General features: G+C 41.0%; 1 protein-coding gene across 1 annotated transcript in view; it reads right to left on the bottom strand.

Moving 5' to 3' along the window:
* Positions 1-27,779, bottom strand: part of ctnnd2a (catenin (cadherin-associated protein), delta 2a) — a 317,537-nt gene that overhangs the window by 234,046 nt on the left and 55,712 nt on the right. The gene's annotated exons all lie outside the window — the stretch shown is intronic.

A 27,779-nucleotide genomic window follows, 5' to 3' on the forward strand; every position in this document is an offset into this window, starting at 1 on the left:
ATATATAGCAAAAAGTCATATAAATGGCCAGTGATTAAATGAAGATATGTATTGTACATGTGGGCAATGAAAAGGAGAGGATGGTTGACAAGGGTCAACATCAAAACAGCGTGGAGGCTAGGAAATCTGGATAATAGCTCGGAGGTTGTCAGTTGAAATTCTTAGACTGGTTTAGAAAATGTATCAAAGTCTATCACTACTAGATTCTTAAATTAGGTATAAAACATTTGACAAGCCTCCCCCTCCCCATATGTGTGTGCACATGTGTGGAAGTGTTGGCTGTTGGCTCCATGACAGTGTAGAAGACCGCACGATTGGGTTCACACTCAGTGAGTACGGGTTTGGCCACAGACAAAATGTCACTTGGAAAATGTCACTGCCTAAATGCCATTGCAGCTCTATGTGTGTGTGTGTGTGTGTGCGTGTGTGTGTGTGTGTGTGTGTGTATGAGGCTGCGTGCATGCTCACACATACCCTCGTAGCACACCCAGTCAGCAGGTGTCTACAAGCTACAGTATATACAAACTTGCTCAGTTGGCAGCATCGCCTTGTCTGGCAGTGTAGCAATGTACTAATGGTTAAGTGTTTTCCAAATTCACTGATGAATCTGCAGTGTTGTGTGTATTGGCAGACAGACGCAACATCTGGCTTCAATTGACATCTTGTTGAGCTCATGTACTGCACATTTTGGCATGCATTTTAAATAAACACCCAGAAAGACTTGTTAATTTGTTGTCCATCTTTTCTGTGAGTGTTTTGATGTGAGAATCTTGTTACAGGCTGCAGCACATGAACATTGAGTTAGAAAAAAAAACACACTAGTTAGTGTAAGTATGTAATTATAAAAAAAAAAATAAGGACATACTGAAAGTGTTTTAGCACGTAAAATGGATATATTCCATTTGATATTCAAGAGACACAATTTATTCACTCAGCTAACGGTGGCCTAAAGATTAGAGAAATGGCTTGCCACCAGAAGGCTGCAATTTTGAATTTCTCAGACCAGCTGGGAAATTCTGGGCAAGTAAAGTGAATGTGTAAACACTCTGCCTTCTCTCAACACTTACTGGCAGCGTGCCCTTGAGCAGGGCACTCTCTCTTTTGGCTCCAGTGGAGCAGCTCAGTGATATAAAGTATAGCGGGAGACTGTGGCTGTACTGGGCAGCTGCCAGGTGAGACTGTGTGCAAGTGTATGAATATGAAGTAGGACGATGCTGAAAAAGAGCAAGCATGCTCAGCAAAACCCTTCCGTGAAACAAACGGATTAAAAAAAAAAACACACACACTTATTCACCCAGCAAGTGTCTTCCCTGCATTGTTTGTCAGCTCTTTCCCCCTCCTGTCCTCTATCTCCACCCTATGATGTGACAGGGGACTCCAGAGAGGCCCCAAAGGTCATCCATCCGCTGGCAATCACAAACACTTGTTTTGATAGATTAGCCTGTGCAAGCACACGCAAACCCTTGCACAGATCTGGACTGACATATGCAGACACAGACGCAAGTGCCTGCTCCAACAAACACACACAAGCATGTATGCACATGTTTAAAGGAAGGAGAGCCAAAATACAGCTGAAATTATAAATGATAAATGTCCAAGCAGACACGACAGGTAGTATATACTGTTAATGATTGCTGACAGGTGCGACGCAGATATAAGTGCAGCTACAGCCAGTAAGCTTGAAGGCTTGTGCATTAACTTCCCTTTTTGTATAAAAGACAGCAGTTGACCACTTTGTTATTTAATGGATTTGAAAAGATGAAAAAGAGAGGCGAGGTAAAGGGGTAGCTGTAGTCAATGACAAGCCTTTTATCAGCACATAAAGGGAACAAAGAGACATGCTGGACATGAGTCCTTTTACAATGTTCTCTTAAAGGGATAATTCAAGCGTTTTGAAGTGGGGCTGTATGAGGTACTTATCCATAGTCAGTGTATTACCTACAGTGGATGATGGTCAGCACGTCCCTAGCTTGGAGAAACAGGCAGGAGTTACTAAATTTAGCCACCTAAAAGAAAGGCCCACCTAAAAAATCAATATCAGTTTAAGTGTAGGCTATATTTAGAATATTTACGCCAGTTTACTTAGTCGGAAGACAGCTATACAGTCAATGATTCCGACGGGGAACTGAAGCCATTATCTATGCTCTCGCCAAAGCAACCAGACTCCGTTCATTTTACCTCGCAGGACACAGGGGTTGCTGGTCTACCACTGCCTCAATCGGTCAGTATATTTGTGTTATTGTGTGACTTTGGTTAGTTTGGATTCATAAAAGTCACACAATAGCACAAACAAACTAACAGGTCGAGGCAGAGGTAGACCAGCAACCCCTGTGTCAGTTTCCCCATCGGAAAAGGTTGTCTGACGGCAAGGTAAAGCGGTGAAAATATTCTAAATATAGCATACATTTAAACGGATATTGATTTTTTTAGATGGGCCTTCCTTTTTAGGTGGCTAAAATACGTTTTGGCCACGTCCACAGCAGTACATTGCTTTGGTTCTGTGCGGTAACTCCGTCTGCGTCTGTTTCTCCAAACTGGGGGCGTGCCGACCGTCATCTACTGTAGGTGATTCACTGACTATGGATAAGGACCTCATACAACAACACTTCAAAACACCCAAACTATCCCTTTAAGGACGTAGAGATAAAGAGTAAGAGCACACACACACACACACATAGTGAATGAGTGCAAGCGCCACCACTGGAACAGTGGGTCTATCCTACACCCACTGTACTGTTGTCGGCGTTAGAAGGGGAGCAGGTCACTGTCTACTGAACCGTGGATAGAGGCTGCAAGTTCATCTTTGTCTATGTCTGTGCACTCCCATGTGTGAGATAGCTGCTGTCTGAGGGTTCCTCAGTCTGGCTAAATTGTCTGTGTGTTGAAAGTACATACAGTATGTTTTTCCTCTGAAGTGTAGATCCACACGCGGATGTGCATGCATGTGTATGGACATGAGTGCAGTGCGCGTGTGTGTGTGTGTGCAGGTATACGTAAGTATTTGAGTATGTGCGACTGTGTGTATGACAGATACAGTATGTAAGTCCCTAAGCCTAAACCACAGCGACAAGCATGACGATGATAAAATCGCAGACAGGCCCGTCGGCACAGTTTTCTATGATGGGCAAAGGGCTTAACAAGCTTCTCTGCCAGCTCCTTTCTTTGGAGTTCATTCACACCGTTAAAATAAAGCTATCACAATTCCTACAAAGCAGAGGTGTGTGGCCCATTTAACGTGAAGTGAATCGACACAGACACAATGAAACATACAGCAAATCGAGCGTATACTGACGTGTGTGTGTGTGAGAGAAAAAGAGATCCAGTAAGTGGTCGCAGTAAACTGGCCTCTTTTGGTCAAATTATTCCTCATACCTCTTCTGTTAACTGGTTTCCTCCTCCCCTGTCCACTTCATGTGTGTAGATAACTGCAAGTACTTGCGATGGTCACAGTAAAATGTCAAGTGCTCCTTTTCATTTAGAAGGTAGCGGGCCATGTTGAGGAGCGGTCGCTTCTGTGTTGACAAAAATGTCACTTCTATCAAGCTTTAATCCTCCCCAGGCTCCGTTTGACCTGGTCGTCTCATTACCTTTATGACGGAGCCATTTCACATGATCTTGGCTTTTGTTATTTTAGTTTGAACTACATTTTAAACAGAACATTTAACATTAGATTTGGGCCTCAATTTAACTGCATTCACAGCTGTTCTCAAATATGTGATATACATACTGTAGCATTATCATTCAGTAATGAAATATTTACATGCTCTCTATTTATTTTTGAGAATAAGGCAACTAGACTATTCACCTCACGTATTTGTTTTTTAAAAAAAAGAGTGTCTGCAGGCAATGGATGTGTCTTTGAATAAAATACACTACACGAGTTACTCAGAATAACCTATTTAATTTGAACCTCACAGTCACAATATCAGCCCCTACCATGAAAATTTCAGAGTTTCATAAAACTGAATGGGGGGAAATCAGATTAACTGCTTGTTTTCAGTGAATTGGAAGCTATGATGATTCACCGCTATGAGAGACGTTATTTTTCTGCCGGGACGCAGCGCTGAGCAGACTGCCATTTGCCAGCACGTGAGAAGGCTCTCATAAATCTGTAGCAGGCTGCCGCTGCCCTCATCTCTAAATCAAACAAATTAAATACATCAGGAGATTTATTGCTGCTTTTAAACTAACTCAGATGAACTTACTAGCAGGCAGAGACGGACGTGTTCGGGGCCTTGAGATACCCTGAGTACGTTGTGGGTGTGAGAAAGGGATATTATGTCTGGCTCTTGCTTTTGATGATGATACTGTAATCTCTGGAAGAAAAGGGCTTGATTATGGATTATATTCACAGTAGGTGTTTAGACACAATGTGTATTAATCATAAATCCCCCTGTAGATACACAATTTGTCATAACAATAAACTAATTAATTACTAAGAAGATTAAATAATTCAAAAGACATAAGCACCATAATTCCGGGTATCCCAGCTATAAGATTATATTATTTGTATTATCAGTCAGGACATGAGTTTGACAGGATTTTGAAAGATGTTTACATGCATGTAAATCATTGTGCATGTAAATAGACTTGTGTTGCATCTGCATTGCAGGCTGCTAAATAGTAACAGCTGACAATAAGTAAGTTCTCTGCACAGGTCTACTCAGTTTGCTACTACTCCACACGGTTATGAACAACTGGCAAATGTGTGTCAGTGCCTGTATGCATTAATCACTTTTACTACATTAATATTATCAGTAGATTCTGAGAGGCAGTTTGAGTTCTTATTGAATTAGTCATCCATGTTGTTGTCATGTACTGCAAGCCACAAAATGAAGTAACTAAAATGAATTAGTTCATGTAAGTTACTTCATTTTGTTCTCTGTTCTCTGTTTTCAAGCTTTAAAAAATCTAGTCTGTGACGGGAGACTTTGGCCAATCACAGGTCATATCAGAGAGAGAGCGTTCCTATTGGCTGTTCATTCAACGGAGGGAGCTGTCAATCACCTGCGAACTCCAATCAAACGGTCAAACTAGGCAGCGCTGATCAAATATGAATCAATATTCTGTTACTGTAATGCCTATTTTTCGCCTCAAATGTTTTCAGAATCATCTTGTAGTGCACTGTTTAGCTGTAAAATGAGAAAGCTTGTGAAACGGCGGCCCATGTTGAGATAAGTTGAGGAAATACCAAGCACCGCCCACCAGCCAGAGCACACTTTAGGCATTACAGTAACAGAATATTGATTCATATTTGATCAGCGCTGCCTAGTTTAACCGTTTGATCGGAGTTTGCGAGTGATTGACAGCTGCTCAGAAATGACAGGCTCCAGTTCGGCTCTGATTTGATGTTTTCCTCCGGTCTGTGAAATCCATTAGGAGCACCGGAGGACACCGGAGGACACCGGAGGACACCGGAGGACACCGGAGGACACAGAGGCACGTGATTTTTTTTCAGATTACCTGTCTCATGCACTACTGTCAGGATATAGTGTTTTTATATGTTTGAATCATATTTGCTCCAATTCTAACCACTGCAGCTTTAAGTGAGAAGGTTTTGCACCAACATAGTCTTCTGACTATGTTATGATTTATATATGATTTCAATTTAATTTATAAGGGCTCTGAGGCCCTTTGGCTGACCTTGCATTGCTAGGCAGTGGGGCCCAGCAGGGGTGTAAGAGCTTTACAGCACAGCTCATGGTGGAATATGATTTAATAGAAATGACAGGCCAGGACCACTCCTTGCTAGACCCAGCTGTAGGTAAGGATATGTGTTAGTGTTAACACGTCTTTAACACGCCTCGTGCTGAAAGTGTCGAATTACGTGTCGTCCCATCTCTTCACGGAGACGTGCTGTATTACGACGTGTCCTTCTCAAGAGTGCTCGGCTCTGCTTTAACAAGTGCAATCACAGTGTGGGCAAAGCGTGCACTGCTTTTACCATTTGAGGTACGCAATGATTCCTGTTTTTAGGATTCTATTTCTGCTCATTCTTTCTCCCGTTTTCTCCTCTTTTGATGTAAACACTATGATCAAGGTGGAACACAGACTATACTGAAAAAATGGAGGTTAACACATGACCACGCTCAGATGAACACGAAGACAAACTGGCACAGAGCCACAAGGAAAGCATCCTTCTTTACACACAGATTCAGAAACGCAAGCAAGCAGTGGTCAGATGAACACAAAAACAAACACAACAACAAGCGCAGCCACAAGGGATGCATTCCTATGCTCTCTCTATATAAATATATACAGATCCAAACATATACACACCATCACACCTCCCTATATAGTACATTTGTTGACTGTCTCTGGCCTTTGAGTGTATCGTCTCATTTGTGGGTTGTGTACACAAACAGATGTAATCTCTGAAGGCAAACATAGAGCTGGCGACTCCACCACTAATTGGCAGCAGAGAGGCTGTCACTGAGTGGAAGACGAACACCGTAGCCATGTCATCTCATTAGAAAGAGAACGAGACAGAGAGAGAGGAGGGTTAAGAAAGAAGAGAGAGAAGGAAAGAGAGGGGGGAGTTAAGCTCAAATGAAAGCTGGAAAAATCTGCATGCAAATTAAAGGCACACAAACAATCACAAATGTGTAAATACATGCACATATATGCATAAAAGTCCTGCACATACAGTTAATATATAATTAGACTGCAAATCAGTGAGTACATGTGCATGCTTGAGTCAATCAAAGTATGAAACATAGCAACCACGGTTGCATGTGCAGTTTTTCCTCCATATCAAATCACAGCACATACAAAACACTGTTATCTATCAGGTCCTCTTTAATTTGCATTTTTGAGAAAAAAAAAAAAAAAGCCTCTCACCTAACAATCTTCAGAGGCTAAATATAACAAAATATCCCACCTGATGACCTCCGCACCTGCACGTTGGTATCGTGAGTTATTGTTACACAAGGAAGTGAATAAATACAGTTCTAATTGTGTGGAGACAAAAGAAATGAGAGAATGGTAGCCACAGGATTTCCACTGTGTGAATGTGATGGATGTAGAGATTGGTATCAGATCAAATTTTATATTGCTACTTGATATGTGGAAGAGCCTTTGTGGGCTCTAATATCTCTCACAGGGATTTATGAATTGTAGCCTTGAGTCAACACAGGTGGCAAACTAGGCAGTGAATCCAACACTGTCAGGTATCCAAGGTAATAAAAAAAACAAGATTTTAAATTGTATTCACGCTGTGACAGTCACATCGCGTTGCAAAATCAAAGAGATATTTGTTGTAGTTTGTGGTCTGGTTGCTTTTAAAATATCAAATGGAATATTTGTTTTGAATGGGGGCATTCATGTGAGTCAGAAATGGGAAAGATTTCAAGTTGTAGCAAGAATGAAAGCAAATATGCATTTAGGGTCATTCCCACCTATTGGATACCTCCCTTTGTACTATGTATGTTCTAATCTATGGGTGTTGTCTTTTTGTCTTGTCTTGGTATATTGTATACAATCCATGTAAGTGTACTGTATATTGTACTTGTTGATTACATTTTCATTTTAATCAGTACAAAGTATTTAAACAGCAATATGCATGAGGAAGAAACACTTCTATCTCATTAGGAATGCCACAGGGCAAAGTTTATGAGTGATTCAACTCATAAAAAATATTTGATTTTGTGTGTAATCCAACCACCCAACACCCATAATATCTCTACATTGTCTACATCTAACCACTGGGCGACCCCCGATGATTCTGAAGTGCCTTAAACTTGTATTCTTTCTAATAGCCAGCAGGGGGCGACTCCTCTGGTTGCAAAAAGAAGTCTGATTGTATAGAAGTCTATGAGAAAATGAGCCTACATCTCACTTGATTTATTACCTCAGTAAACATTGTAAACATGAGTTTATGGTCTCAATCGCTAGTTTCAAGTCTTCTTCAATACAGCATGATGTTCATTTAGTAAATTATGGTCCCATTTAGAGTCAAATAGATCATAAAGCAGAGTATGCTTTAGGGCGTGGCTACCTTGTGATTGACTGGTCATTACCACGGCGTTGTCCAGTCTGGGAGTTGTCCATGTTTTCGTCTTACAAATTTAACCCTTTCACAGTGTGTTTCCAGTTCATGAAAGTTAATTGTAACATTTTGGTCGCCTAAAAATTTGTATTCAGTGTTTGGTTGTACTTAGCTCCACCCTCTTATGTCACTTGAACAAGAAAAATAATAAGAAAAAAACACGATAGCGACAACCAAAATGTCGACCTTAATGCTTCAAAACGGCAGTCCACAAACATTGTGTGACGTCACGGTGACCACAACCACTTCTTATATACAGTCTATGCATCTGACTTCAATTTGACGGTTAAGAAAACATTACATTTTTAAATTGGTTTTAAAAATAAAGACCTTTCCGGGTTTAACTTCCAGAGACCACTTTTACTTGAGCATCTGTGGTTCTTTCTGAGCTTCAAATTACCAATTAATAAGTTTCTAGTTTAGAATGTTTGTAAAATCAAAAATACAACTTAAACCAAGGAAAAGGAAAACACAAATCACTTTTTTCTGCAGGTTTTAGGTTGTCTTACTTGAAGCCAATTATTGAACCTGACTTGTATTCTATATTAATGAATGCTAGAAAGCTTGATCTATTCAGATTGTTGAGCGCCCGTCATGCTCTCTCCTGACAGCTTATTCCTTGGTGTGTACATACATGAAGGTGCACTCGAGAATACGTTTGTAAATGTATTTATGTGTATGCTTGTTTGTGACCATAATGTTCACGCTGTCAAATCCCCCGAGGCCAATTCGTTTCATATAACATATGAAACGCTAGTAGATTTGAAGAATGACATGTAGAGGCCAACTTTGCTGCATTAACAGGCTGAGCTTGACTCCAGTGTTGCCCATATCTGAAACATCTGTGTGTGTGCGTGCGTGCGTGCGTGCGAGCATGTGTGTGTGTGTGTGTGTGTGCGTGTGTGTGCACGCCTGAGAAAGAGAGAGGAGGTTGTTAACTGTCAAATTTTCTCTCCTCTCTGCAATGCATCATTAGGTAGAAACATGGCTCCCGGCCCCCCTCTGAGCGAGTTGAAGCCTAGGAGGGAATGATAGGAAGAGGGAAGGAGGGCGACAAGGAGAGAGTGATAGGAAAAAAAAAGGAGGAGAGTAGAGGGGAGGAAAAGCTGCAGTGGATGACAGCAGGGGGGGTTATGTACAGTACACAGATGAGATGCGAGAAAGCAAAATAAAAAGGAGAGAGGGAGCCAAGAAGACTGGATGAGGGAGTGAAGAAATTGCAACAGAAGTGGAGAGAAAGAAAAATGATTGATTCATATAATTCATTTTCTGAGTTAAACCTTTTATTGTTTAAAAATGTGACTTTCTGTTTTGCAAGTTCTGCTTCCCGGCAAAAAAACAAAAGAAACGTTTCAATCTGCATTCAGATCAGTTGAATAAACTGAATAAACAGACAGAACAAATGCTTGTTTTTTTGTGTATCTGTGTGTATGTCTGAGCATATTGCTGTGATGGGGGAATTTTCATATTCTATGTCAGTCTGACAAATAAACCCTGTTCATATCTTGACTATCCACTTTTCAGATTTTGAAAATCTTTCATCAGTGCTTTGTTTCCAATTTCACATCAGTCAGAACATCAAACCTACTCTAAACCTCTGTATGTTTGTATGCATATGTATACATATGTATGTATTTCTATGTAAAGTATGTGTACATGTGTGTGCACATACTATATGTGTGTAGTAGCCTTCTGTAATGCTGTCACCCACTGAGAGAGTTGTTCATGGTGGAGGTTACCCACAGTGCAATGCTCTGTCAGTAATCATGGGGGGGTTGATGACTCACTGTCATCTCTTTGATGCACGGCATCACATCGCTTTTGTCTTTCTATTACTCTGAGGAGAAGCAAAGGAGAGAGAAGAGAAGCGGTGCGATGAGGGGGTTTGAGAGACGAGGAGGAGGGAAATAGATGGAGAGAAGGATGGAGGGGGAGAAAGAGAGAGAGAGGGAGGGGGTGAAGGACGGACTATAAAGAATGTCTGCTTTAGATGCAGTTTGTCCCTTAGATTTGTCATCTGACACCATCCCTCACACTCAGCACTTTTAGTGGAGAGGGACTGCTGAGTGCTTCCCCTGGAGAGAAGGGGAGTGCACAAACACACCCACCCACACGGAGACACGAACTCGCACAAATGCACAGGTAGCATCTTCGCAGTGTTGAACAAAAGTTTAGAGTTGAGCTGTTTTAAGATGATATGGAATTGCATCGTTATCATTTTATGAAACCAGATTTTCCTCTTCTGGGATTCTGTCAGTAGCAACGTCTTTGATAGGTACACTTAAATAAAGCACCCAAAAACCTGTGATTGGGCTGTGATTAATCGCATGATTGTTCATAGTTAATCTTGATTAATCACAAATTAATCACACATTTTTTTTTTTATCTGTTCAAAATGTACCTTAAAGGGAGAAGTATTTCATACTCTTCTCAACATGGGAGTGGGCAAATACGCTGCTTTATGCAAATGTATGTATATATTTATTATGGGAAATCAATTAACAACACAAAACAATGACAAATATTGTCCAGAAACCCTCACAGGTACTGCAATTAGCATGAAAAATATGCTCAGATCATAACATGGCAAACTGCAGCCCAACAGACAACAACAGCTGTCAGTGTGTCAGTGTGCTGACTTGACTATGACTTGCCCCAAACTGCATGTGATTATCATAAAGTGAGCATGTCTGTAAAGGGGAGACTCGTAGAACCCATTTTCATTCACATATCTTGAGGTCAGAGGTCAAGGGACCCCTTTGAAAATGGCCATGCCAGTTTTTCCTCGCCAAAATTTAGCCTAAGTTTGTAGCGTTATTTAGCCTCCTTAGCAACAAGTTAGTATGACATGGTTGATACCAATGGATTCCTTAGGTTTTTTTAGTTTAATATGATGCCGGTATCTTCACTAGCTCTAAAACTGAGCCTGCTACAACCTAAAAATCACGTTAACTGGCCTTATCAAAACATAATGTCTTATCCCTTAGATGAGCGACATAGCTGAGCATGTTTTCCCATCCTTGGTCAGAGAAGCATGCATGGAAAGAGGTCAAGTAGTCCAAAACAACACTTTGGTTGACAGCCAAACCAGAGCCAAGTTCAACACTCTATCCGCCAAGACAAAACATACTGTGGAGCATCTGTATGCAAACCAGCAGCCATAATCGGCTCTCTGCTCCTCAGCTTAGACATTAAATATTCCTCTAAATACAGCCAGATCTTAAGGGGGAGACCAAAAAAGAAGTGGTAACATCACAGCTGGGGGGATACAGCCTACCAGAGATGGCAGACACACACACACTGCTTAAGAAATGGAAATACGGCTATAATCACAGTTAAAAAATGTTACAAAAAAATATATATGAAATACTAATCACCTATTGTACACATTTATCTTTTTCATCCCTCTCCTCAAAGAGATCCAGCGAGCTGAGAGAAAAACGATCACAGTGTCTGAACAAACTGTCATCTAATCACTTTGTTTTATGGCTTCTCATATGTCTTGTGACTGGCTGTTAGTGATTATGGCATTATTGCTCAAAGCTGTCAAAGACCTTCAGGAAAATTACAATTTGAACACTTCCTCAACCGCCAACCTCTTGTTGGAAGGTGAGCCGCAAAACCCACTCCATGTACTCCGGTTCTTTAAGCAGTCTCTGTGCAATCTAGTTTGTTCAAACAGTTCAGCCTGTGAGGAGAAGAAATATAATTTCATAAATCCTCTCTAAATTAAAACGTGAAGGAGTGGGGGTATTGACGGAAGCAAGCTAATCCGGCTGTGAATAGGGACAGGAGTGGGCTTTGGAAAAATAAATAATATTTGAAGAATTAAGACACAGTCCGCTGTATACACAGTGGGCTAACGGCACACATTTCTTTACTGTATACTTGTATAAGAATGTATGCATACGCAGGCAGAGACAAACCCACAGACAGAAATACTTGGGAAGTAGGGCTGCATGATTATGGCCAAAATGATAATCACGATTATTTTGATCAATATTGAGATCACGATTATTCATTGATTTTAGGGACAAAATATTTGTAATGATATTTCCCATTTAAAAAAACACAGCGCTGTTTTCACTTCCATGTTTTGTTGAATTCCAACTGTCAAAAATTCGAAATGTTATCCTTTAATTTGTTATTGTCATCTATAGTGGTCATTTATATAAAAACACACAATTCAAATGATTAGGAAATAATAATAATAACAATTATTATTATTATATTTTTATTTAAACATTTGCTTTGATTAATAAAAATCTTGGCACTAGTAGTTCTAATTATATACTATAAGCTGTTTAGAGGTAGTGTTAAGAAGTTCAACAGTTACTCTCTCTATTATGTGTTTTATATTGCTGTGAAAACATCTCCTTCAAACCACTGGATTTATTCAAGTTTCTCGCCAAAAACCACATTACAATACAAAATTACATTTGAACGCATCATAATAGGGTGATGATTTACCATAGCCCAATACTAATTTTTACTAAGAAGAGCTTGAACGCACCATAATGTGCTCCATGCTGGCGAATGTTTTTAAGGTTGTTCCTCCACGGCTTATTTTGGACTTGGTCTGTTGTTACAAATTGCAGCTTTAGGTCTTCACTCACGCTGAAGAACTTCCACACCGACATGTGTGTGTGTGTGTGTGAGACGTAACTGACTGTGCAGCTGTGTGCCGACGTAAAACCATCATGTGGCGGCTACACATGTGTATGACCGGCAAAAAATTTTGATATATGAATATGTGACCGCTGAAAACCGTGCGGCTTTGGCCGGCTTCTGACTGACGGTGCATTTCTAGCTGTTAGTTTAGGAAGCGCTTGATTTATGCAGAAGAGTTTCTATGAGCGCAGCATTTTAAACATCAATATCGCAGTAAATCATATTTATTTAATTGTGGGAAGCCAAAATCGTGATCGCGATCAATATTCTGTTAATTGTGCAGGCCTATTTGGAAGACATCAGTACAGTATAGAAGTAAGGTACAATACTGCATTAACAGACACATACTATAAACAGATGCCCACACTCGTGCACTTGCACACTGAAAACTGAAAGAGCAAAGCTCTCCAAGGTGATTTTATTCTTCTTTTTAAAATGCAATTTCCTATAACTCTATAAATGCAGTATAACATTCATGAGCCAATAAATGACCTTCAGACATACTGCAGCCCCATGAGAAAGAAAAAAAAAAATAAAATAAAGAAAAACAAAAGGCAATGCAATAAATGTGTTTTATTCTGAGTGGATGGTTGAGTCTGGTGCTCTGCGAGGAGGTTATTGCTTTGCAAACCCATGCAGCTGATATATGGAATGGGTGGATATAGTTGGAGTGAGGTTGTTGATAGGTTTATTGAAATGTCACTGTGAGTTGTGGGTGTGTGCACACTCCAGCCTGAAGAGGGCTGTAAGATGACTCAGCTTAATTGTACGTACTATGTACCAATTTTGTGTGTATGCCAGAGTTAAACAGAATTTGCACATGATTCATAGCGATGCTTTCAAATAATCGTATAACGCAATATGACAGGAATACACCATATAGGAAAGTACAATGTGTGCCAGGGCAACTGTATATTTGCTACAGACTTGCACCCTGGTCCACCACCATGTTAATGGTTTAAAATATCACATGATTGGTTATGCTGCCTTGGGGGAAATAATCTACTTCTCCTAATGGTTAGATTCCACCATGCTCAGCCCTCTACAGCCTGGAAATACTTCTCTCTGGACATCATAAACTTTTTAACGAATAACAACTGTAACGCAAGGAAAACACCACATTGCTTTTTAACTGCACAAGTCCACGAGGACTCATGCCTGCTATAGATAACTTTATATTTTTACTGTGTTCTGCTGTTTTCTTATGATCTTTAGTGTTGTTTGTGTACATTTTTTCTTTTATTTATGAAGGTGGTAGCATACGCAGAATATCCATCCTGTCACAGCATAGACAAAGCCAAAGCAGGATGAATACATAACTAGATATAAGAATAAATTATACATATACATCTGCTGGTGAAGCAGACCAATCATCAGTTTCTTTTGTCCCATTTAAAAGCAGCAGAGCAGTAGGATACGGACGATACAGATCTTGTTTGAAACCCCATACATTAACATACAGCATTCCATGTATGCATGGATGAGCACATAATGTCCCTTCTCTAAATGAAAACACATTTCAGGAGACATTATTACTTCTGCTTATTGTCTCCCAAGTTATTTTAGAAGGCAATAAAAGCTACAGCTATAGTAAGTTGCCATACGAAAATGTGTTTCCATTATTATTGTCTCTCTCTTTCCTGCGGTTTTGTTTACTGTAGTGATTAAAAAGTTGCATTCACTTGTTTGGGTTACAGTCTTGTTTGGATGCACACAATAACGGCAGCGCTGTAAATGCGAGAAAAGCAATAGTCTATTTAAACTGTTCGAGTACGTAAACTGACAGCTCCATATGATGATCCCTTCTGCTGCACCACTCCATCCACCTCAATCCAAGCAGGTTCATTCAGAGAGATTTACCAAACACTACAAAAGTGGTACTATGCTGGTTTCTGTACCTCTACTGGCTCTGGAGGAAAATAGAACTCTAAGAATAATTGTAAAATTACATTAATATCTGACTTGCATTTAAAGTAAGGCTGTCAAAGTTAACGCGTTTAACGCCATTCATTTCTTTAACGCATTAATGCAACTTGTGATTTTTAGGTTATAATGGGCTCAGTTTTAAAGCTAGAGTGAAGATACTGGCATCATATGAAACTAAAAAAAACATAAGGAATCCATTGGTACCAACCTACCAATGAAAAATGTCATACTAGCTTGCTAGAATGTTAAATAATGCTACAAACGTACGATACATTTTAGCAAGGAAAAACTGTCATGGCCATTTTCAATGGAGTTTCTTGACCTCTGACCTGAATATATGTGAATAAAAATGGGTTCTCTGGGTACCCACGAGTCTCCCCTTTACAGATATACCCACATTATGATAATCAGATGCAGTTTTGGACAAGTCATAGTCAAGTCAACACACTGACACACTGACAGCTGTTGTTGCCTGTTGGGCTGCAGTTTGCCATGTTATGATTTGAGCATATTTTTTTATACAAAATGCAGTACCTGTGAGAGTTTCTGGACAATATTTGCCATTGCTTTATGTTTCCAGAAGTAAATATAAACATATATTTGCATATAGAAAGCATATTTGCCCACTCCCATGTTGATAAGAGTATTAAATACTTGACAAATCTCCCTTTAAGGTACATTTTGAACAAAAAAAAATGTGATTCATTTGTGATTAATTGCGGCAATTTAAATGAATATATTCAGAGAAGGTGCTTTCTTATATTCTATTCTAAGTAAATATATGTCTAGATTAAAAGCAGCTAATAGTATGGGGAGTCAAAGCCACAGTTTCAAGAGCAAGAAGTGATTAAGGAGTTGGCTGATGTGATTACCTCCAACCCCCCCACCCACCTCCTTTCCCACTATGCTCCTGATTTCATGTTAGGTGGTGTTAGGTGCAAAGAGCAACCTTTTAGGGCCTCCGTTATCTAATTGAGAGCTGGATGGAAAGCACTTTAGCTTTTAGCATTTGCTCCATAATGGGAGAGGACATGAGAGAAGACAATAAAGGATGGAGACGTGTGTGTGTGTGTGCATGTCTTTGCACATAATACAACGGAGCAATTGGCCAGATAAAATTCATTCACACTCCTTCGTATTAATCTTGTGTTTTGTTCTGCAATCCTTTTAAAATCCTGTTTGCCTGTATTTTGTCCTAAATCCTTAAATTCCTAACTTGTTTCGCCTTTTGACTTCTGTTATCCACACATTCACCGATGGACTCGTAAAGAGACTTGCATACATATTAGGGGTGTAAATCACCAGTTTCATCATGATACAATATTATATTGATTCTATTGACAATATTTCATATTAACAAAATCAGTTACATTTATATCAACTCACAAAAAGCAACTAAAATATGATTTAAAACTGTTATTACTGAGCTCTTCCTGACATTTAAATGAAAGCAAACTAATTATTTTATTAAAAAAAAATATATATATATATTAAGTGGGAATTTCAAAATAAAGGTCTATCTTAAAGACAACGATAATAAAGATCTATCTTATAGATATTTTCTCTTTGCGTCAATGATATTGGATTGAATTGATAGATTGATCCATACACTGATGGCAGAGGCTGCCATACAAGGGAATACCTGCTCTAGGATCTAAACTAATGCTCATTCAGACGCACGCATACACCGCTGGCACAGCCTTCGAGAGCAATTTGGGGGACATTTCGACATGCGGAACTGGAGGAGCTGGGGATCGCACCGCTGATCTTCCGATTAGTGGACGACCCGCTCTATTCCTGAGCCGCAGCCGCCCAATCCACTCATCCTTCCAGCATCTGTATCACCATGCAAATGCATGTCACGCATGAGCACTTATCTGTTACCGGCTATGATTCATATCAAGTTGCCACCTGCTACCATGGTCTGCACAGAATGGCCCACCACCACAGTCATCACGGTACAGGCTGTCTTTATATTTATTCTACCTGAAATACTTACATGTCATATTTAAGTGTCATTACTGTAATATTCCTTAATAATACTGCTTGATTGTTGTCACCATTTGAAAGCAATTAATAATGTTCTGTGCTTTGCAAATTGCCATCTGGTATACTGTCTCGTAAAATGTGTATTTCTATGGCAAATACAAAAATAATTTGTAAGTGAAACCAAAAGCTTGGCTTTGTTTGGCTTTAACTACAGTAGCTTCTCACTTTCCTCCTTGGTTCCCATCTTATTTACTTTTTCTGTCTATCTCCCCTTCTTTGCCTTCGTCCGTCATTCCTTCCAATATTCATCCCTGCCTCCTTCACACATCATTCACTCTTCTATCTCCTGTCTTCAGATAGCTTCTTCTCTCCGGAATTGCATTCTATTTCTGTCACACTTCCTCTCACCTTTCTATCTATCTTAAGTCCTGAGCTCCTTCCTCTGGTACTTCCTGCCACCTTTCCTTTCTGACCACCCTTATTTCCTTCCATCCATCCACTGATCCTTCCTTGATCTTCCTCATTCTCTTCTGTTTCACACTTCTTTCAACCTTCCGCACAACCTATTTGCTCTTGTTATTCTTCAGCAACAGTAAAGAAAACAAAAAATCCCTTTGGACTGTTTCCATATTGCGTCTTCAATGCTAAGCTACTACTGTTTGGTGAGGCCAATTATAGCATGATAAAATATGCTTGAGTCCAGATGTCGCTTTGCTGCAGTCGATGAGCTACACTCCCTGAAAGGTTTTCCTCCTAGAGTTTGTGTTGGGGATTATCCATATGTAAACAATGGAGCTAAGCCTTGTAGACAGTGTAGGTGTGTGTGTGTGTGTGTGTGTGTTTCAGAGAGAGAGAGTGTACTGTAAGTGCCCATAAGTGTGCATGTTAGCCAGGACTCTCAGGAGAGTGTGTGAGCCATAAAAGTGAGAGGCTTCATTAGGTTGTAACAGAGAGGGAGAGAGAGGAAGATGACATGCAACATATTTCTTTTCTCACACACACACACAGATGTCAGCGTGATCATTTCCCTGCAGGACGCACATGCACACACGTATAGGGCGAATTCAACACTGAGGATTGAAAGAAATGTCAACAAATCCTTCTGGGAGATGCATATATATTTCAGCAGGGCATTGTGGGTAGCTGAGTGCATCTGAAAAAGCTAAGCCCACGCCGCTAAGGCTGAAACTCCCATCCTCCAGAAATAACTTGTTGTTGACAAAATGTAGAGTGACACATTGTGCTGTCTGCTGGCTTACCTTTGGCCAGCCGGGGCCCACGGGGCAAACACTCAGTCTGCACCTCTCCACCCCATCGCTCTGTGTCTCTGCTTCTGAGTCACACTCTGTCATTCTTCTCCTGTTTCTTCCTCCTCTGTTCCTCACTCTCTCCCGCTTCATCCATCTACCTTGGCCTGCCATCTCTCCTCACATCAGAGCTATCACAACAACGTGTCCTTCTCTCAACTTTCTCATAGCCTCGGCTCCTATTCTCAACTCCCTTTGTCTCTTTTTTTTGTTATCTTTCTATTCTCATAAGGGCTTTTTGCTTTTGTCTCCGCGGCTGTGTCCCTCTAATTATGCCTACAGCACTCTCTGTGTCTGTGCAATGATCTGGTTGTAATAAAAAAAAAGAAATGTTTTATGACTCTGTCTGTATTTATGGCTTGTAACAGCATGGCATTCCTGTTTGTGCATGACAGAACAGAGGCAGAGAGGAACTAACAAAAGCAGAGAGGGGCAGGGTGAAGGAAGGAAATGAGGAAGCAAGGAGGAGACCAGAGGCGGTAGGTGTGGGAGCAAAGGTGAGGAAATGCAACGGAATGAGAGGTGAGGAGAGGTGAGGAGGCAGCAAAGAGTGCTGACACTGAGCTCAGGTGAGCTCACTGGAAAAAGACCTCAGCTCGATTTAGGATCAAGAGTATCTTTGTCCAGTTGGTCATGCAGCTAACAGTCCTGCACTCTCTTTTTTTTGTACATGTGAATCTGTGTGTGCATGTGGTCAGGGAACGTGTACACCATTAATGGCTTGACTTCCCTAACGTGTCGTAATTGGCTGTTGCAATGAGCAAATGTCAGCGGAAATTCTAGGTTGGAGTTAATTACCATTGACTGATCAGTGACAGACCTCCAATTAGAGTTGCATCATCAGCAAAGTATGGCATTTGACTAAAAAGCTCCCTCATTCTGAATCATTTACAGAGCGCCGACAAGATGTGAGAAAATCTTTGAGATGTAGTCCAGCTGTCAACCAGAACTATTTCACCCGAGAGCCAGCTGTGTGACAGTACCGCCGTAGATTTAACAGCTTGTTGAAATCATCAGTCGTGGGCAGCACTAACGGCCAATTAACATACTCAGAGCTGCTTGTCCAAACCAGGACTAGTTGTATGTATAGCACACTTGTTGAAATCAACCTACTTGAAGACTCATTTTGGAAGAAAATTACACATTTCCAAAATGTCTTCAATCTAAACACTAACAATGACTCTCTTATTCTATTGCTCTTAATGTTGTTTTTATTATGCAGATGTCTATTGATCTCTCTCTAAATCCCCCCATCTCATTCACTTGACTCATTTCCTTCAAATGTAGTTGTGCTGTGATTGGCTTTGGCAGCAGTGCATGTCAAGATTCTCTGGCTCAGCACCGGCAATTAGAGATGCACCGATTGCAATGTTTTTGGCCAATTCCGATTTTTTAAAAGTCTGACCTGCCGATTCCAATATTTGCCGATTCCAATTTTCTCTCTTTCTTGTAATATTATGACTTTATTCTCGAAATCTCCAATTTTTTTTTCCTCAATGTGGCCCTAATACTCCGTCGTACCATAGACGTAAAACAATGATAAATCAAAATTAAAATGTAAACAGAAAGCAATTATTCATTTCCATTTTTAAAAATCCACAGGGAGCCACTGTAGAGGTGCTAAAGGCTCTGGAGCCGCAGGTTGCAGACCCCTGGTCTAGTGTTAACAGTTAACAAAAATCGCATAAATTGTAATATCGAATAACAATATATGTAGAATTGCAATACATATCGAATCGGTACCAAAGTATCGTGATGGTCTCAAATCGGGAGATAGGCGTATCATCTCAGCCCGAACCAGCAATGCTGGATGTTGGTAAATTTATGCCTATTGGATTGAGTCTACTGGCCTATTGGGTTATTGGAAGATTATTACCTGGCCCACTTTTTTTAAGGACAGACTTTGGTCTTTATCCATGAAAAACAAGGGGACACCCTCTGACAACAAAGCAACAAGTAGCACCTGGAAGATGCATTGTTGTTACTGAGATATTCCACTCTTGTGGTTATTGAGATGGAAACAAAAGGTATCGCCCCAATACACGGTCACGCCTGTTAGAAGTGGGTTGGCTTGGCCCAGAGCAGCAGAAGAGGGTATTGTCTCTACACTGTGCGCCTCCTCTACAGTGATAGCTACTGAGTCCTATGTGTCAATATCTCCCAGCAAATGACAGGAAGAGATTTTCTTCTCTCTCTATCAGCGTCCCCTGACAGTCTAGCTCTCTGTCTCTCTCCTCTTCTCTCTTTGCCATGTCTACTTCCCTCTGTGGTTTCCAGACCCAGGACTGCTGGCTCCATTGCTATGCTTCGAGTGATCTGCAGACCGGGTTTTAAATGTTTAATGCCGCGTTGACAGACCCGGTCCCCAGCCATTCATCTGGGAGGGCCAAAGCAGGCTGGCGCAGGGAGAATGCCTCACCTTTCAGAGGCAGATTACAGATGTGCACAGACCCTGATCAAGAGCTCCAAAAGGTGAGGGAATAAATCTCCCCTGACAGGGAGGTTGTGTTGGCCTTTACACCCCACATCGCAATGGAGGTGAGGGGGCAAAGTTGGTCTGAACCGGGGCCACCTGAGGGAGGGAGCGGAAAGCAGCAGGGGAAAGTAAAATGACAGAAAAGCACCGTGATAGGCAGAGAGAGCAGGAGAGAGAAAAAAAAAGACAAAGACGAGAGAAAGAGACTGATGAATGGTAGCAAAGGGAGCCCAAAAAAGATAACAGACAGACAGATGAAAGGAGAACGGGAAGAAGGAAGTGTGTGGGAAAAAAAAGAGACGAGGAAAAATGAGAAAGAGAAAGCGGCGGAGGATGAATGGGAACGCAGAGTCTGATAAGGTCATGGAAGCAAGTAGAGAAAAGTTTCAGAAACTCATTCCACAGCATGGGGGCAAAATCAAGCAAATAAGCAGAATAAATAGAAATGAGGTTAAGCTAAGGGGGGAGGAAGCAACAAAAATTGACAGATGACAGACAAGTTACTGGCAGCCCACTCAAGCAGACTTGAACCACAGAGACATGAGACAGATGGAGAGCAACGAGGGGGGGACGAGAGAATAGGGCGAGAGAAATAAAGGTAGAGAGGTTTAGAAAGTCAAGGAATACAGAAAGAATACAAAACAATATTAAATCTGGAGAGAGACAGAGGGTGGAAAGCAGTGGAGGGATGAGAGAGGAGGAGGCAGTGGGTGGGTATAAGCAAGGAGGACAAGGATGGAGGGATGAGAAGAGGGGAAAGAATCCGAGATACCCAAGAGAAGGGAAGAAAAGAGAGGGAGACAGAAAATAAAGTGAGAGAGACATTTTTTTTAGAACATCTCTACTGACATTTACATTTAGGCCAGACCGGGTAGAGCTGCTACCATGGGCATATCCCACTGACAATATGACATTTCCACCCCAAAGGTGCTCGGAGAGAAGAGCAAAAAATAGCAAATGAGGTTTCACCCCCTACCACCACTAAAATATTCAAGAATCAGTCCAGAAACAGAGTTCAAAGGGAATTCCTGTATGATGACACGGCTTGTCAAAACTCAGTTGATCACTCGCAGAAGAGAGGGGTAAGGAAATAAACTGCACCTTTGAAAAAAGTCTATCTTGGCATTTCTTTTAATCCTGTTATTAAAAGTACATAAGAGTGACTTCATTTGCCAAGTTGAATAAATGTATGTTTGGTGGCACCGGAATTAAAAATAGTTGAAACAAGTGAAATTGCATATCTTCATGCGATCAGAGGACTTTAAATCTGAATGCGAGTTTAAAAAACACTGCATACTAACAGAGACAACAGACATCCAATACTCAGTTTCCTCAAGAAGTTAATGGAAAAATTATATCAAATCATATTAATCAAATTCCATTCGCCCGCCCGCCTCCAGGCTATACGGGCAATGATGGATTTAAGCGCAAAGTAATGATGGGCACATTTAGCAGAGACAATTTCTATGGCAACCACAAATTACTTCACCGTAAACAACAACAACAACGACAGTGACGAACGCAAGCAAGCTCATTAGAGATGGTTAGATGCACATCTCCAACTGCCGCAAAGCACTATGGGTAGCGAGGGGGGGTTGAAGGGGTGTGATGCATTTGCAACACCAAAACCTCATTTATTCCATACAGACAGAGTGCAATGAGAGAATGAAACACAGGAATGAATGATGGGTGGAGGCGCAATGGAGCAATAAGGGAATAAAGGAAGAAAGCGTGAGAAAACGACTGAGAGGAAGGGAGGGAGAAAGAGAGATGGAGTGATCTGCCTTATTTCCGAGACAACTCCAATGACAGAGCCATTCTTCATTAGCCAGTCTCTTTACAGTGTATATGTCAACCCTGGCGGCCAGACAACTGCAGAGGAGTGTGATCATAATTTATCTATTTAGAATGCCAGGGGGAGAAGGCTACGGTGCCGTGCAGAGCGGCTAGCTGAGCGTTCCTGCTGCGCTGTGCAATGTAGTGCAGTGACATATTACGCTGCATGTGACCGCGGAGATAACTGAAGTCAAAAATAAACTTCGCAGAACAGCATATGGAGATGTAATGTTGCATATAGTAGGCACAAAGCCATGCATCATATGCTGGGGACATGATGCTATATAATATGCCAGGAATACGGGCATGTGTATGACTCATAAAAACAACTCTACCAGTGCAAGAGATATATTCCTGCAGTGGAGACAACTCCGTTCAACTAGCTCTGCCTTTTTTTAAATAACAAAGTATTGATGTATGAGATAGCAAGATTAAAAGTTAGGATTGATGCTTAATATGTTCCCAGGAGTGAACAGATAGTGGTCACAAATTGGTCATTACCAATTTCCTACTTTTTTGATCTAACTGGAGAAGTGCAACTCTCAAATATGAAATGGCTAAACAAAGCTGATAAAAGTTAACTCTCAAATTGTACCATGTTTAGATAAAGAAAGACATTTAATTCAGAGTTGATGTATTAAAATCACATTGAAAACCAATAAAAAAGTGTTGTTCCGATACCAGTGTCGGAAATGCGTCCGATACTGCCCAAAATTTGGTATCGGGTATTGGCGATATATCCGATACCATAATGTATTAACCCAGAAAAAAAATCAAGTTGTTTAACCGGAAATCAATTTTTCTTCGCCACTCCAAAACAGTAGCCTTTACGGTGCTGTCGTCCTGGATGTATCTACTGTTTTAGAGCAGCAAAGAAGAACTGATTGTAGGTAGTTTGTCACGTGACGATAGCAAATAACAACAGTGTGGTGCTAGTGGAGAGTTTAATGGTAGTCAGAGTAAGGAAAATGTCAGCTATTTGACAATATTTCACAGTGGAAAATCCAACAAGTAAAACAGCGATATGTTCAGTATGTAAGGCTTCTGTTTCGAGGAGTGGCAGTACCGTAGGGTGTGTGAATATTGCACCCTGCAGGACATATTAGCGCACAGGCTGTCACAGCTGAGAGAATACAGAATTGTTATTTATTCCTAGCTTCATTTATTCATGCTCTTTGTAACTGCAAAACTGAATAATAATAAGAATGTTTTATTGCATTCATTCTTTGTATGTATTTGTTCAATCGATATTGGGTAGGAAAAAATGGTATCGGAACATCTCTATAAAAATCACCACTACTGTGTTTGCCTCTGTCATTCAAGTGGAGAATGTGACAATGTGTACAGGAAAGAGTGATCAATTTAATTTGACCTCAAGACTTAATACAAGGGGAGTTAAGCAGATTGCTACGACAATGTATAGTCTGCATGTTGTAGCATGGTGTGCAGCAGAAACTGACTGGACAGTACAATGACTTTATACAGTAGGCTTATAGGACTGGATTGAAATGGTCTGTCAATAAAATTTGATTGCGGATCAACAGGCAGGATCAAACAATCCCTCGAGTGTGTCCTCTACAGTAAATTCAGTTCAAAGCCGGCACAGTAGTCGGCAAAGGGGGTTAGCAAAAACAGGTCTGACAGGAGAAAGCAAATGAATAACACTATACGCTCCCTAAAACAATTATCACAGAATTGCCCTTAAGCAAGGCACCGTACCACCATCTACCCCAGTGGACCTGCTCAGTGTCCAACAGTAGAGGACTGTTTGTACTGTAGAGCTCCCAGGTGTGTCCCTGTGTCCCAATTCAGAGGCTGGATCCTCTGAAGGACAAGGCCCACAAACTGGGTCCTTGATAGGACCTAAAAGCCAGATTGAACCGGTGCCTCCTTGCCTAATGAGATGGTGTGTACTCACCAAACTAAAGTTGCATTCAGGGCCCCTAATGTCAAATATTTCAGAATTTATTTAACAATGTAGCCCTTAAATAGCCAAAAGTTTAAATACCACCAGGAAAGTGGTACAAGGTTAATGGTAAATATATCCATATACAGTAGCTTCCATTTCTCTGGAATGCCCTGTGATTCACAACATTCCCAGGGTGTTAACAAGAACAGTGGCATTTATACTGGGCTGACATTATTTACACCCTGCAGTGACTTTTTAATTGGCCTAAATCAAGTGATATATTTGCCAGTTACTGCTAACAATCTGCAAATACCTGGTAAATATGACACGGTTCCATATTTCTCAACTCTAGTTGGGAATTGGCTAGTGCAAAATGGTTTATAGGATACACCCAAAGGATATACCAGAAGTCTCCTCCAAATTTAAGCTAAAGAGGGCCTCATATCTCAGGCAATGTCAGCTCATTATGACATATTTGCTCTATGTAAACGATCCAGCACCTGAAATGGGAAACAGTAACTGTATACGGAGCACTGTTTAAAAGAGCATGCACAATCAGCAAGCATTCCCTGGATAAAACAAATGCCAGTGAACTGATAAATACTTGGGCATTTTCTGAGCTCTTTGCCTCCCCAGCTCTTTAATGACTCTTTCCATCACAGAGTAATCTTTCCATTTTCTCATTTTCAGATCGATTGGGACTCAGGGAGAATGAAAGGCCTATTTCCTCTCAAATACGGATAAAGCTTAGCCACATGGGGCCGTCTCATGTTTTCTAATCATGTCAGCCAGACTACAGGACCAGATGAAGTGGCACCGAGCGTAAAGAACAAGTCCATCTTTGAATTGTACTACACAGACACAAAATTAAAATGATTCCAGTCTGCTAAAAAAAGAAGAGCCCTAGTTGTTTAAGGGATATAAATAACACTGTATCATTAGCACAGTGCAACTTTAAAGGCAGAGTGGGAGTCAACAGAGGGAGCAGCTTCACTGAAGTAGTTACCCACACAAACTGGTGGAAACAATGGAGCTTGCAAAGTGAAAGCAGTGTGGAGCCTGGATGGGAAAAGGTATCCTTCAAACAACCCACTCAACAGCATGTGCTGCGTCTGTGGTGGTTTTGTGAAATCGGGAGAGGACGATGGAGCAACTGAAGGACTTAGCAACAATGTTTCTCCACTTCTATCCAACAGGAACATCTCCCCTGGTGTCTGACCCCGACGCTTAGCTTTGCCTGTAAACAAAAGGGCCCTGACAGACGCGTTCAATTAATCGATACTTTTCTCACACATCACCGTGCAGTTTTCGAAGCCTTGTAGCCTCATAGCCCCAGGGTGCTAGCTCACTCCAGCATTACCCTGGCGCATGGCTGTGCCGCTTTAGACCCACTGAGATCTGGAGAGCACCTCATAGCAGAGACAGAGTAATAACAAAGGATAAATGAATATTGACGCAGTTGAACTGATTTCAACTCAATCGTACACTGTTTACTACATTAGCTGAGGTCAGGCTTTACACAATCATCCTGGAAAAGTCTTGTTTGTTGCTGCTGGCAGGTATCCAACACAGCATTATTGTTCAAGGGATGAGTTAAAGCTGCAGTGGGTAGAAATGGAGCAAATATAATAACAAAAAAGTTATTTTTATAAAATGGTCACTATATCCCGACAGTAGTGCATGAGACAGGTAATCTGAACGAAAGCATGTGCCTCTGTGTCCTCCGGTGCTCCTAATGGCATCTGCAAGATCTCACAGACCCGGAGGAAAACAACCAATCAGAGCTGAGCTGGAGCCTTGCCGTCTCTGAGCAGCTGTCAGTCATTCGTGAACTCCGATCTAACGGTCAAACTACGCAGCGCTGATCAAATATGAATCAATATTCTGTTACTTTAATGCATATTTCTCGCTTCAAATGTTTTCAGAAACATCGTGTACTGTACAGTTTAGCTGAAAAATGATTAAGTTTGTGACCCGACACCCAACAGTTGAGGAAATACCAAGCACCGCCCACCAGCTGGAGCACAGCCATTAGGAACGCTCTCTCTCTGAAATGATCTGTGATTGGCCAAAGTCTCCCGTCACAGGCTAGATTTTTCAAAACCTGACAACAGGTAATATTGTTACTCTTTTAACATTTTTGTACTTCAGGATTCACCTTTTTTACTCTTGTTTTTAGTATGTGGTGATGTATGTGCATATGGTCTTATGTGATGAGCTGTTGTTGTTGTTGGTATTGATACTGCGGCAAAACCGATTGCCCCTCTGGGACAAATAAAGGTCTTGAACTTGTCTCTCAGAACACTTGAATTACAATATGATGAAAGGATATTATGGATTTTTTTCCTCATGATGCCAAAAACTTTCTGCCTATACTGCCATGTACTTTAAAGGCTATCTGCAAAATGTTGCAATTAGTGTTGAAGCTACACTTGTAGGTATTCCAATTCAATATATTATTAGCATTCAGGACTCACATTAGTCCTTTGGCTATTGCAATATTAGCATTCAGGATAATGCTAACAAGTTCATCAGCATGCAGGCAATTGCAAACCTGAGCTCGAGTTGAGGCTCAGGTAGCATTAGCATGCAGATGGTTGTGGGACTTTGTGGAGGAAGGTGCAGGCTACTAAGTGATTAGCCGGATTCACTTGCAGGATCAGCGGCGGGCTCTGTCATGGCGTTAAAGGCTAATGAAACAGAACTCGGGTGAGGGAGAATAAATAAGCGGCGGAGCCATGATCACACACTTATAATGGGGGTCTCGCAGTCCTTCTCGCACTAAATTCATGCGGGGATGCACGAATACACCGCTCTGTTTTTGTTCCATGCAGGTACAGGCATATGGACGCACAGTTTACTTCAATTATGCAAAGAGTAATCACAGATACTCATACGCAAGCACACACACATCTCAGGGGGTTGCGGTATTTTGGCAGTAACCAGCCTGTTTACGAGTGGATAATCCAAGGTCTCTGTGATTAAAACAGCTCCAAAGCGCTCCTGACACTCCATTACCCAGCATGCCCCGGGTGAGGCAGGATTGTACATATTGATTTCACGCCTCATTAGACTTCCTGTCTAACAATGTCATTGTTCTTCCTGGTTCTACAGGATTCTGCATCGTTCAGAAATGACCAGGTATAACTCTGGGAGGGGACGGCGGACACATAACAAATTAATAATTTATTAATATTAACAACGTTGAGTCTGGGCTTATTGGAGCATTGTGGAGAAACCTTGGCAGGCTGCAGACTTTTGACCCAGTTTTCACATATTTGTTGTTGACAAACTTATCTCCTATCACTGAGCATGTAGAGCACAATCTTTCAGTACTAAGAGAGTTATTTTACTTTATTTGTAAAGTGCTCATACCCCAGTACAACATCAATAACAACTGAGACTGAGAGGGCTAGGTGTATCAGAGTAACACAGAAATTGTTTTCCCATCTCATTGTTTTCACACTATTCCTGATTTTTCTAGCTCCCAACACCTCATTTCTAAAACAACAAAATCAGTGTTTTGCAGCTGCAAGGAGGATGCCAAGTGTCACCGTGCCCGGCATACAGTATTATCAATCAAAACACAGCACTTTCAAATGTTGACATTTTTAGATG

Source organism: Sebastes umbrosus, chromosome 21 (genome assembly GCF_015220745.1).
Source record: "Sebastes umbrosus isolate fSebUmb1 chromosome 21, fSebUmb1.pri, whole genome shotgun sequence".
NCBI classification, from domain to species: domain Eukaryota; kingdom Metazoa; phylum Chordata; class Actinopteri; order Perciformes; family Sebastidae; genus Sebastes; species Sebastes umbrosus.